This window comes from Myotis daubentonii, chromosome 4 (assembly GCF_963259705.1).
Source record: "Myotis daubentonii chromosome 4, mMyoDau2.1, whole genome shotgun sequence".
NCBI lineage: Eukaryota > Metazoa > Chordata > Mammalia > Chiroptera > Vespertilionidae > Myotis > Myotis daubentonii.
The window spans coordinates 26613437-26627460 of NC_081843.1; positions in this window are offsets into that span (position 1 = coordinate 26613437).

A 14024-nucleotide genomic window follows, 5' to 3' on the forward strand; every position below is an offset into this window, starting at 1 on the left:
CAGGTGGTCGGAACCCAGATGGGGCCCAGTTAACCCGTGTGTTACTCTGTGAGACCTGCCATAATATAGTGCCACAGACTGGGTGGCGTAAACATCAGAGATTTATCTTCTCACACTTCTGGAGGCTGAAAGTCCAAGGGCAGTGTGTCAGCAGGGTGTGTTTCTCCTCGGGCTTCTTTCCCTGGTTGTAGATGGCCATCTCCGTGTCTTTACATGGTTTTCCTCTGTACCTGTCTGTGTCCTAATCTCCTCTTCTCATAAGGACAGCCATCAGATTGGATGAAGACCCACCCTAATGACCGCTATAAAGACCCTATCTCCAGATAGTCACGTCCTGAGATACTAGGCGTTTTGGATTTCCACATTTGACTTTTTGGGGAACACAATTGAGTCCATAGCAAGCCCCCTACCCGTGTTTCCTCAGGGGGGAAGCACATACCATTGTGAAAGCAACATGGTTTCAGGTAGTGACCCGAACACTAGCAGCAGTGAATTATACCCACAGAAGGCACTTTGCTTTTCAGATCTCTCCCAGGGACTCTGATTGCACCAGGGAGAAACTCTCAGCGAGGTGCTAATGACTGTAACTTTCCAAGGCTTACAGGTCTCCCCTTTGTTTTGTTTTTTTGTTTTTTAAAAATATATTTCATTGACTTTCTACAGAGAGAAAGGGAGAGGGATAGAGAGTTAGAAACATCGATGAGAGAGAAACATTGATCAGCTGCCTCCTTCACACTCCCTGCTGGGTATGTGCCTGCAACCAAGGTACATGCCCTTGGCCGGAATCGAATCTGGGACCCTTGAGTCCGCAGGCTGACACTCCATCCACTGAGCCAAACCGGTTAGGGCATCCCCTTTGAACAAAGACAGCTATCTGGCCAACTAGAATGTACTAGTCTTGCCTATTTTTTGTCCTATTTTTTTCCCCAGTGATTTTTTCTAGTCATGGCAAGGAAAACCAGCCTTTCCTCTTAGGGTAGAGATGTAAAGTTTCCTTTTCAAATACCTTTTTAAAAAAGAGTGAGTCCATTTAAAGAAACGAAAGTAGTGAACAAATCCGGACAAGAGTGGTTTGAGACTGAAGTTAGGGAGATACTTGCCCATACTGCAGCCACGGGCACTGCTGAAACACAGAGAAAGAATCCTAAGTCAAAGGCTGGGGAAATGTCCTGCTGGGTATTGAGGGGGGCAAGTCAGATGGGTCTCAGGCTAAGACTCTGGAGTCTTAAGTGGATGCTACAAACTGATTGTGCATTCCCCACTCAAAGAGTGGTCCCCACCTTGGGAATGCCTTTCTTTTCAGCATTCAGCCTCTGACTCTCACCCTTCTCTCCTCCCTCTCCACCCCAGACGGGGCTAAGAGTTGGCCAATTTCAAGAGAGCCTTTCTTTTCCTTAAGCCAGCGATTCTCAACCTGTGGGTCGCGACCCCTTTGGCGGTCGAACGACCCTTTCACAGGGGTCGCCTAAGACCATCCTGCATATCAGATATTTACATTATGATTCATAACAGTAGCAACATTACAGTTATGAAGTAGCAACGAAAATAATTTTATGGTTGGGTCACAACATGAGGAACTGTATTTAAAGGGCCAGAAGGTTGAGAACCACTGCAAGCCATTCCATCAGCCAGTACCAGGATGGTGCTGTTGGCGGTTCAATAGTGCTCACATCTTCATAGATTTTCCCAGAAGCTCTTCAGGAAAAAGCTTAGTAATACAGACTTGGGGTCCAATGCCAGCTTCGCCATTTAGCAACTATGGGTCTCTGAAAGGGTTTCCATGACGTGCCTGGGCCTCAGTCTCCTCATCTGCAAAATGGACCTAATAATGGATGGCTGTGAGGCCCAAATGGCAACCCGGATACCCCTAGGGAAGGGCTCCTGGCACATTAAGTACTCAATAAAGGGTAGCTATTATTAGCTTCCCCCACGGGTAGGGAAATGTAAATGTGTACCTGCCAAGTGTTCTGGGAGTATAGCCAAATTACCCCACCTCAGACATGAGAATCCTTCCCCGCCTGAGTTTGGGATTCCACTCTGTAATATACCCACATTTGTTTTAATGTAAAAATGATGCTTTCAATTGCCATCGAGGACAATTAGTGCTCCAGGAAATGGGCTGTGAGTATTCTCTGCCATGAGCCCATCATTCCCCTGTTTGTACACAGTGTAAACTTGGAGAGGCATACAGGTTTGCATCCCTTTAGCTCAGCGGTCTCAACGAAGAGCAGTTTTGTCCACAGAGGACATTTACCAAGGTTGGAGACACTTTTGGTTGTCACAGCCAGGGGATCTTCTAAATCTCCTCCCAGGCTGGGGAAAGCCCTCCTCTCCCCCCAAAAGGCCCCCGTCTCAAATGTCAAAGTCAAGAAACGGTGCCCTGGAGATATCTAGAAGGCTTTGTTGTTGAAGCAAGACTGGCTTGTTTATTCTCATTCTTTCCTTCACACCCCCACCAACATCTCCATTCTCTCTCCATCTTTGACCCTACGTGTAGAATAATGGAATCTTGTCATCACAAGCAAACTGTGTCAAGAAACCTTACTTTAAAACGAGGGGGGGGGGGGTGGATAATGGCAACAAGAGGTGTTTATGCTGCCCTATTATTCGCACTCATTTAGACCAAATCAATGAGTGAGTGCCCATCAGACACCAAATGCTACTCTGGGCCTCCAAGAGCTCTCTGGAGTGACAGGCTGCTCCATAGAGAGGTGGCCATAGTGACCCAAGCCAGACCTTAGCAAAACCCAGGAGGCAACAGGTGGGGTCTCCCTACCTTTTCTACCTCTGTTCATCTCCCTGTTCTGGCCACTTCTAACTCATTCCCCCTCTTTCAAGCGGGTTCGTATTTTTAACCATCTAGCTAAGATATTGCCTGCTGCTTTAGTCAGTGTTTTCCAGAGAAACAGAACCAATAGGATCTGTATGTATCTGGAAGGAAAGGATAAGGAATTGGCTCACGTGATTATGGAGACTGGTGAGTCCAAATCTGCAGTGTGGGTCTGCTGTCTAGATACCCAGGAAAATCAACAGTATAGTTCCGGTCAGGAAGGCCAATCCTTTTCTTCTATTCAGGCTATCAACTGATTAGATGGGGCCCACCAACATTTTAGAGGTGTATCTGCTGGATTATTTCTGCCATTTTAATAATAGTCACTTAAGTCTTGACACATGTTCTATATCATACTGATTGAAGTGATCAAAATTCTGAGTTAACTGCTGAAGAAGTATTAACAGAGGATAAAAAAGAGCATGAGGGTGTCTTACATGGAGTCAGCATGCCTGCATCAGGGCTTGGGACTGGCCTTGTGGAGACCAGAGAGGATGTCTACCTCTCTCACTCATGGGGCCTAGCACAGTTCCCTCGCGGCTGCCGGGGTGAGTGTTCCGCTCACTTGCTTCTCCTTTTTACTGAATCCCAAGATCCATGCTCAGGGGCAGATACGAGGGAGCCACCTGTGGTCCTAGGTCTAAGCCACACCTCCCAGCCCAGCATTACTAACAGCCAAACTGATATTTTAGCCAGCTATTTGTTCCTGTATCTGTTTCTCAATTGGTTCCTAGTGCAAAGGAGAAAGAGAGGTATTCATAAGTAGGACACAACAGGGGTCTCAAAAGGGACAACAGCCAAACTTCTACTCTGTGGGTTGGTCCAGAATCAAGCAGAAACAGCTCAGAGGAAATGACCTTCAGCTGCAAGGTCAGAGTCTGATTTGGGTGAGATTGTGGGGACCACACCCCACATCCTAGCCCATTTGTGTGTATCAGCGGCTGTTACCACCGGCAATTATGTGCCAGTTGTGCTCCTGTGTGTGGGGAATTGGAACATGTTTACCCAATAGACGCTGGGGATGGCAGGAGGTCTCAGGCCCTGGGATGGCAGTTCTGCAGGATGCAAACTGTGGTTGACCAGTTGGCCGGTTGTTCTGATCTTGTTTGCCATCAACAAGGATTTCTGTATTTAATTTATTTTTTTTACTTTTTAAAAAATATATTTTATTGTTTTTTTACAAAGAGGAAGGGAGAGGGATAGAGAGTTAGAAACATCGATGAGAGAGACACATCGATCAGCTGCCTCCTGCACACCTCCTACTGGGGATGTGCCCACAACCAAGGTACATGCCCTTGACCGGAATCGAACCTGGGACCTTTCATTTCAGTCTGCAGGCCGACGCTCTATCCACTAAGCCAAACCGGTTAGGGCGGATTCTTGTATTTTATTAATTTCTACAAAGATAGGGGAGAAACCTTGAAGGAATTTTCAGGCCAGATAAGGAACCAAGATCCCTCTACACATCAGTCACTTCCAAAAACTTACCTGTTCAGCTCCAGAAACCTTTAGTAATCATTTGATTTGTTTAACAACACAGGGGGCTCTGAGTCAGTCCCATTTATTTCAGTACTGAGGCTAATTGGTTAATGGGCTTCAAGGCCTCCTAACCAATGGCTTTCTGCCTGCCTGTGCTTTGTGTTGAAAAAATGCCACTAAAATACAAATACTTCTAATGATTCTGGGGCAAATGAGGCTCTAGGCCAAGCTTAGAGGTGGGGAGTCTCCTGATTACCAATTCTAATGCAGCCTTTGGTTGCTTCATGGAGAATGTCCCCATTTCCTACCCTAAAAAATTACTTGCTGAGCACTTGCCCATCTTTCTTTTACTTCCTTTCTGCCACCTGAGCCATATGGAGAGGGACTTTCTCATCTATGCAGAAAACCACATATTGCATGATTTTATTTATGTAAAATGTCCAGAAAAGGAAATTTTATAGAGACAGAAAGTAGATTAGTTGTTGCCAGAAGCTGGCAGTGGGAATGGGGATTAACTGTAAATGGGCATGTGGGATCTTATTGGGATGATGAAAATGTTCTAAAAATATGTATATTATGGTGATGGTCACAGTACTTGGTAAATTTTCTAAAAATTGTTAAAATTGTACAACTAAAATGGGAAAATGTTATGGTCTATAACAGATACCTCAATAAAGTTGTTTATTAAAAACAGGAGGAAGAAAGTGAAGTAGACACCGTGGCCATTGTTGATGTCCTGCCCACATCCCTTAGGCCCTATGTTTCCGTACAGGCTCACTGGCTTCCACCTCCATCCCAGAGCTTTGCCTACGGGCTTTCTCTGGTCACTAGAGCCCACTCTGCCCACATGTGTGGCTCATTGTAATGCAGGTGTTCCCAGGGTCTGGGGATCCGAAGATCCTAGAGTCTAGGACAGTGATGGCGAACCTTTTGAGCTCAGCGTGTCAGCATTTTGAAAAACCCTAACTTAACTCTGGTGCCATGTCACATGTAGAAATTTTTTGATATTTGCAACCATAGTAAAATAAAGATGTATATTTTTTATATTTATTTTATATATTTAAATGCCATTAACAAAGAAAAATCAACCCAAAAAAATGAGTTCGCACCAGAGTTAAGTTAGGGTTTTTCAAAATGCTGACATGCTGAGCTCAAAAGGTTCGCCGTCACTGCCCTATCTCAACCAGAAGTGCCAGGGCAGTCATGACCCTTGAGAGAGGCCCTTGACCACTAGCTGCTGGAATCAATGCAGAAATACCCCAGGTCCTTGCCCTTTGGGCATATTCTCTATGGTGTTTCCCAGAGGTCCTCACGCAGGACTGAACTCCAGTTTCCCACAGTGGTCAGTTGTTGATGAAATTCATTGTGTAGGCTTCCTTCCCTTCCCTGCCTTAGTTTCCCACTCTTCTACTACCTTTTCCTGGGATCCCCGCCCAAATATATTCCTTCCACCCAAATCTTTGTCTCAGAGTCTACTTCTGGGGTAACCCACTTGGGAAGGGAAGACCTGCTGGAAATTGGTAAGAACTAAATGTTGATTAATTAATTTAAATTGAAGTGAAGCCATAAACTTGAAGGTCTGATTACCTGGGTTGGAGTCTCGGCTCTCTCTTACTAGTTATGTGACTTTGACTAACTTAGTTGATCTTAAAGTCTCATATCTCTCATCTGTGTAATCAGGGTAACTCTAGTATCTATGTTATAGGGCCGGAGTGAGGATGCAATGTAACAGTGCAGCTGGAGCCGTTAGCAGAGGAACTGGCACATAGTAAATGTTTAATACGATGTAATTATATGATTTTATGGGGTGATGACTGGTCCACCAAATAATCACAGACATTTGAACCAGGCTGGAAAAGAGGGTTGGCTGGATTTTCTGGGCTCATCCATAGAGTGTGCATTAGCAGCCAAGATCATAAAGCTCTGGGGTTGCTGCTTGGGTGACATGAGTACCACCCTCACCAAATGACATCAGCCACTCTGGGGATGGGCAGAAAGTGAAACAGACGGTGCCTTTTTCTTCTCGATGAACAAACCGGATCCAATACTTCTCCAAAGGGAGCTGTTTAAAGTAATGATCAAAGATGAGTAGAATTAGTTTTATGACCTTTGGAAAAGGAGGGGACACTATCATATTTTATTTGGTTCCATATTAAGCCTGAGTTGCTCCCTGGATGGGAGCGCAATTCTGCTGTGACTGAGTGTGGGACTTTGAAAAGTTATTTCCCTTCTCTTAGCCCAGGTCTTCATCTGCAAAAAGGAGATAACGGAGGCTTACCTCAAAGGGGTATCTGAAAATTTTGTCATTCATTAAATGTAAAGAGAACTGTGCAAGGCCTACCATGTAGCAGATGGTCAACATCCACTCCTGTTTTCCCCTCTTCTGTTAATGTTTCTCCAGGAGTGTTAATTTGGATGAAAACTCGGTTTCTTCAACCAGTAGGAAATAAGAGTATGTATCAAGTCTTAAGTGACCATAACTAAATTGGCAGAAATAATCCAGCAGGCATGGCAAGTGCATGGCACACACGCCATCATTCCCCCTCTCGCAATAACAGCAGACATTACCAATCGATCATTGCTCTTTTCATTTGAGTTTGGATATAGTCCCAGAATTTTTTCCAGCAGAGCACTCTAAGCCACCACTACCGACTGCTCAAATTTGGCATCCAAGATGAAAGTCATTTGGCAACCCCTAGTGTAAGCTTAAACATAATGGAGTTTAGCACAAGGTCTGATAGTCAATAAATACTTAATAAACAGATGACTAAAGGATAAATGCCATGAGGTTATTTAATACTGCCATCATTATGTCTTCGCTAATTCCTCCAAATTCCTCCTCCTGTAGCGTGGATTTTTTCCTTAGCGACCGAAGGTTTTGGAGGGTACCTGGAATGCTCATAATTCTAGGGACAAAAGAGCGTCCTCTGAAAATATGTATATTGGTATGATTTCATCTTGGGAGATTGTCTCCTTTGGTTACATCATTTTTATCTAGCGCTGGCTGCACAGAAAATTCCCCAAAGTATAAGTTATCTGAAGAGCTTATTCTGGCGATGAAGGAGAAATCCTTAATTGGTTGAACGTAGCCAACTATTTTCTGACCAGGAGGCACATCTCAAAACTGCATGTCAGGCGGCTGCAACTGAGCTGTAACGCCAAGTTGATGGTGATCTCCTTAGGAAATTGGTTTTAGCCGTAGGAATGCCGCCCCTTCGAAAGTCAAGAGACCAGCCTCTGACATCAAGTCTGCAATTCCAAACATTAGTCACCGCAAGATTGATTCCTAGTCCAATGTTTGCTTTTTCTACTCAAAATTTGAAAGCATTAATTGTGTTTACACAATTATGAAGATTAAACACATTTATTATAAATGCAGAACATTTGAAAGAAGGAAACAAAAGCACCCATAGATCCATCACTCAGCGGTAGTCTTAACATCTGGGGTATTTCCTTCTTGTCATTTCTCTGTGCATATTTTAGCTGTAATTACATTTGTATATCACATGTAAAGATTTTATGTCCTAATTTTTTTTTTAATTTAACTTTATCACGTAGTGCATCTCCATGTTTTTGCAAGCTCTCCATACACACATTTTAATTGTTGCATAAATCATAAATATTCCAATAAGTAAATATTCTATAATTTGCCTACCATTAGGCAAAATTGTTCAAAGTTAGGTTGTGTCTGACGTTTTGCGACTGTAAAGATGCTATGGTGACTGTATTTGCATATAAGGTTTTTTTCCTATATATAGGGGTGTTTCCTTGACATTTGGTTAGTTTCCAAATCTCTCTCTCTCCCTCTCTCCCGCTGTCTCTCTCCCTCTCTCTCTCCCCCATAGATATGTAAAAAGAAATAAAATGGGTAAAGTATACATGTCATAAGTGTAGAGCTCCACTAATTTTTACGTATGTGCTCCCAGCGTACCACTACCCAGATCAAGTTATAGAACTTGACCCCGAAAGGCACCCTCATGTTCCTTCTATGCATGATATTTAAACAATAATTTGCAGTTTGCTGCTTACAAAGAAACACATCTTCTTCTTTACCCTAAAAAAAACTAGCAGTTTCTATTCTGACCCAGAATGCTATCACTGTTAGAGTATAGCATCTCTGTGGTGCACCGAAAATATATTTTTTGCCAATCTGATAAAAAAATAGGTATACTTCTGATTCATTCACACTGGATGGCTATCATTGTGTTGGCTGTTGTCATTTTTTTTTTTTTTTTTATCCAAGGGAAAAGAGGCCAGTGCCCCTGACTAAATCATCAGGTATTGCATGTTTAAAAATTCTCATGGCACACTGGGTGTAAATCGCTGGATTACAGCAATATCGTCCTTTATCACCAAGGTGGCACCTCAATATGTGGGAGGTCCCTCCCAGAGCGAGCTGTTCAGCAGTGTTTCAGTGTCTGAAAGGAACTCAGAGGACTGCTGTTCACTCTACACATGGCTTTCAGTCCTCTTCCGTCTGTCCTCGGCACACTGATTAGAAAGTTTAGAGATGCAATATATTTTCTATCCAGTTTAATAAATGACTTTGGGGGAAGCCAGCAATTTTTTTTTTTTTGCCTTTTCTAGCAAATGTGGAACTGTACAAATCAATTTGTTGAATGACAACATGTCATGGATGTTAAAATAAAATGTCTATACTTACAAATATTTACATGTAAGTAAAAAATATAATGAATGGAAATAAATACATTTATTAGACTGTTCTCTGATTCGTCCCTTGCTGTAATCCTAGTCACCATCACATTTATTGAGAGCCTACTGTGTACCAGAGATAACCTAAATTATTTATACACCTCACCTCATTTAATTCTCACTATAATCCTGTCCCCATTTTACAGATAAGAAAACTGAGGCTGTGTGCCACACAGGGAGTAAGTATTGAGACTGGGATTTGAACCCAGTGTTGCTGCATCCAGAGCTGGCACATTTAATCCCCATGCCATATCTCTGCTAAGGTAATACACCCTTGAACTTGTAGGTGATGGTAGTTTACTGATCTCCCGTTCAGATTTCTGACAATTGACCTATTTGAAATGGTATTTGCCAACTCTAGGAAAAGAAATCTGCCCTTTCTATCCTTGGGGAAGATACCCTATGTTTGCATAGTTAGTAAACAAATGTGGGTTGAGTGCCTTTGATATTTTTAATGTCTTTATTGAGATATAATTTGCATACCATAGGAATTCTCCATTTTGATGTACTAACAGTTATGCAACCATCAGCACAACCTAATTTTAGAACATTTCTCTTACCCTCCCCTGAATCCCATCGCCATCACTAGTCATCCCCCCTCCCCCCTTTCCCAACCGGCCTCTGGCAACCACTAAGCTGCTCCTTTCTGTCCCGGAGATTTGCCTATTCTGGACATTTCATCTAAATGAAGTCACACAGTATGTGGTCTTTTTGTGTCTGGCTTCCTTCCTGCGCATGTCTTCAAACTGACCCATGTGGTAGCATGAATCAGTACTTCATTCTAAATAGTCGTTCAGTGTGCCCTTAGTATCTTCACCACGCGAGACATCTTTCTCATTCTTTCCCTGTTCAAAGTGGTTGTCCTTTTCTCAAGTCAAGCCCCTTTATAACCTTTCTTCCTGCTGAAAGCTTGATTTTAGCCCAGTGAACTTGAGAGCCTTGATGAACTTTTAATCTAAACAAACAAACTGTAATAAAATAAATGTATTGTTTGAAGCAAAAATAAATAAATATATATATATTTTTTTATTGATTTCAGAGAGAGGAAGGGAGAGGGAGAGAGATAGAAACATCAGTGATGACAGAGAATCATTGATTGGCTGCCTCCTGCACGCCCCTACAGCGGGTGGAGCCCGAAACCCAGGCATGTGCCCTGACTGGGAATTGAACCATGACCTCCTGGTTCATGGGTCAATGCTCAATGGCCAGGCAATACTGAACCACAACGACCAGGCAGCACTTCATTCATTTAATGCTAGTAAGTTTAGGCAAAATATTTGTCTCACTCATAAGTAAAATTTATGCATAGTTTTCTCTTCGGGTGCTATCTTGATCAGAACTGAATTTTTTAAAAATTCCAAAGCTGCTCATTACTTTCTGTGGGAGAGGTTGTCAACCCTGGCTGCACACTAGAATCACCTGTAGACTGTTTTAAGCTGCTGTACCTGGCACACCTGACAAAGATTGAACAAGAATTTCAGGAATGGGGTGGGGTTGGATATCATGAACTTTAACAGGTGATTCTGTCATGCAGTCAAGTCGGAGAACCCCCATGTCTGCTCTGGGATTAACATTGGGGCAATCTCTGTGTTTTACATAAGGTTATATAGAACTCAGCCAGAAACCTCTCTGCCATGGGTGGCTTTCTCACTGATAAGTCTTTTGTCTCTTTTTGGTAACTGGTTTCTTCAAGTTGTCTACTTTTCTCCGTCATTTTATATATATATTTTTTTTCTCCAGGAAGTGAGCGATAGAATCGCATTTTTCTTCTCTTCTGTAACCTTTATTGTGGTTTTTAAATAAATATAACCATATTTTCTTTTTTTTTCTTAATCATATTTGTGTATGCATGTGTGTGGGGGGGGAGGGGTTAATCTGGTATTTTAAAAAATGAGCTTTTAAATTTATTTTCCTTTCTGCTATTTGTGGTTTCTATTCCATTACATCAGATTCTATCATTATTAATTTTCTATGCAGGTTTTTTTTTTAGTTTATTTTGCTCTTATTCTAACCTCCTGGGGTTTGTAACAAGTTCTCTTATTGTTTTATTAGTTATTCTTTATAATGAAGACATTGAAGTCTATTAATTTTCCTCTGACAACAGCTTTATTATATTCCATAAATTCTGGGCTGTAACTGGGTCTTCAACATCCCCTGAGGGGTCCTGGATTGCAAGAGGGCACAGGTCAGGCCAAGGGACCCCACTGGTGCACTCTTGGGGCAGGGAGAGACAGGGGAGGTTGGCCCGCCAGGGAGGGATTGTGGGAGGGCTCCAGGGCATATCTGATTGTCTTGCCCAGTCCTGATTGGCTGGACCCCAGCAGCAAGCTAACCTACCAGTTGGAGCGTCTGCCCTCTAGTGGTCAGTGCACGTCATAGCGAGCCGTTGAGCGGTCTTAGCATATCATTAGCATATTATGCTTTGATTGGTTGAATGGCTGACAGGTTGACCAGGCACTTAGCATATTAGGCTCTTACTATATAGGATTGATTTGAGCAAAATGTCTTTAATTTCATTTGTTGAGGCATTCTTTATGTCCAGGTATATGGCAGATTTTATGGATATTAAAAAACAACATTATTTTCCATGAAGGTAAGCATGTTTCTGTATATATCTAATAAATTGAGTTTGTAGGTTGAACTATACAATTTCTCATGTCCTTACTTATTTCTATTTCTATTTACCTGCTTGATATGGAAAAGAGTATTGATTTCTTCAAATATATAAGTATTTGTTTTATCAAGTTCTCATTATTTTTCAGTTTTTGTGTTTGGTGTTACTATGTGGTTGGCATTGCTCCGAGTGCTTTTTAACACTAACTCATTTATTTAATCTCAGAACAATCCTAGGAGAAGGATAAGATGTCCTCCCAGAAGAAATAGGGATGTGAAACACTTGCCAAGCTCTCAGAGTTAGTAAGAAGTGGGTGCAGGATTCAGATGGGGTGGTTTGGATCCAGAGTCTTGTTCTTGCTCATTCCCTGCACATGACTGGCCTTCCCTTCCTGTGAATGGCTCCTCATTCCAGGTCCAAGGTGGGTTCTCCATCTTCTTATGGACCCCTTTCCTGTAACTACATTCGACGAGTCCCAGGGGAGCACTAGACTCAAGTCAGGATAATCAACACCCTTTGCTGAGATGTGTTTGGACTCTGACTGAGAACCTAATTCATTCATTGATCCAGCAAAAATTACTTGAGTACCCACTATGTGTCAAGCACTTAGTATTGAGGGTAAAGTAGTGAATAAAACAGACAAAACCTGCCTTCATGGAACTTACAATCTAGTGGAGTAATACAGACCACCCTCCCCCTCCAAAAAACACACACATAATAAATCAGAAAAAAAATGATAAGGGCAACAGAGAACAACAGAATAAAGTAAAGGTGATGGGGAGTGTTGGCCAGGGCACTGCGGTTTCACTTAGATAATCAGGGAAAGCTTAAATGAGGTGGTTACCTTTGTGCCAAAGCTTGAACAAGGTGAGGGAGGGAGACATGCAACATCCGGTGAAGAGCATTCCAGACAGAATGAGTAATCAGAGCAGTGTCCTGAGGTAGGCCCACCTGGGGAGTTCCGGAGATGGCAAGTAAGCCAGGGTGTGGGAGGAGTGTGAGTAAAGGGGAGGGGGGTAGTGTGTGAGGTGAGAGAGGTGAGGGGGACTGGGCGGTGACGGGCCTTGCAAACTCTTACGTGGACATTGGCTTTGTTTCAAAGAGACATGGGGACCCATTTGTCTATTGAGTAGACAAATGGATGACAGCATCACACTTAACTGTTGCTGGGTTCTCTTTGGCTGCTGTGTAAGGAATAGAGCTAGGTTAGAAGTTTGGAGACTCCTGCTGAAACCAAGGGGGAGGCGATGGGGGCGTGGACCCAGGCGATGGCAGTGGAGATAGTGAGATGTGCTCAGATTCAGGAGGGGAGAAGCAACAGGAATGCCAATGAATTGGATGTGTGATATGAGAGAGAGGGGCCAGAAGGATGCAAAGGTCTTGAGATAGGGAAGCTTTGGGTAGAGCAGGTTTGGGGAGGAAGAGCAAACATTCAGTTTTGGACAAGGTCTACTTAATATTGTCTGGAGACAGTTCTCCATGGGCCTCTCATGTCTCTGCAGATCTTATGAGCACATGCCCTCATGGCTGTCTGTTCTGGACTACCTTTTCAAGGATGCTTGAATAATTGAGCAGTCTTGGAAAATGGAGGTATTCTCTCTCTGGGGCAGAGTGCATATATGCCTACTGCCAGGCTAATAATAATATTTTTTCTCTGGGGCAAAGGTTCAGCAGGTTTGTTTATAGCTCATTGAACATTTGGGTGTGTGTTTGTTTTTTCAGCCACGTGCATCCTATCCACCTTGATCCCCTCTGCATCACCCCTCCCCCCATGGGTCTTGGGAGGCAAGGGGAACTGATGCAAAAATGAATGTCCTGCTGCCTGCTCTGCTGTGAGCAATAAAGTCCTTTGTCTCTGACCCAGGAGTCTCATGTCTTCTGCCAGCATCCACAGAAGTGTGGCGGGATAACTTACCACCTTGCAAATAGGATAACATCCCCAGATTCTTCACCGTTTTTGACAGAGATGTCTGTTAGACATGCTAGTGGAGATGTAAGCAAGTGGGTATATGAGTTTGGGGTTCAGGGGAGTAGCGCAGGCTGGACCTATACTAGTAAATTTGTGCATTTGCAGCATGTAGTGATTTATAAAGCCTTGCATCTGGATGGTGGGGAAGAGAAGTTACAGGACTAAGGCCTGGGAAAAGCCAACACTGAAAACTGGGGAAGGATAGGAGAGAGAGCAATATGGGAAGAGGAGGCATTAACCTGAGAAGGAGCACCTGTGAAGTAGAAGGAACCAGAGAGAACAGTTCTGGTCACCAAAGAAAGGAAGAGGTCCCAAGGAAGGATAGCAACGGTGTCAAGCGCTGCAGTAGGTCAAGTACTAGAAACTATTAACAGTCAGTAATGAAGAGGTCACTGAAGGGCAGTGTGCATGTGAGATCC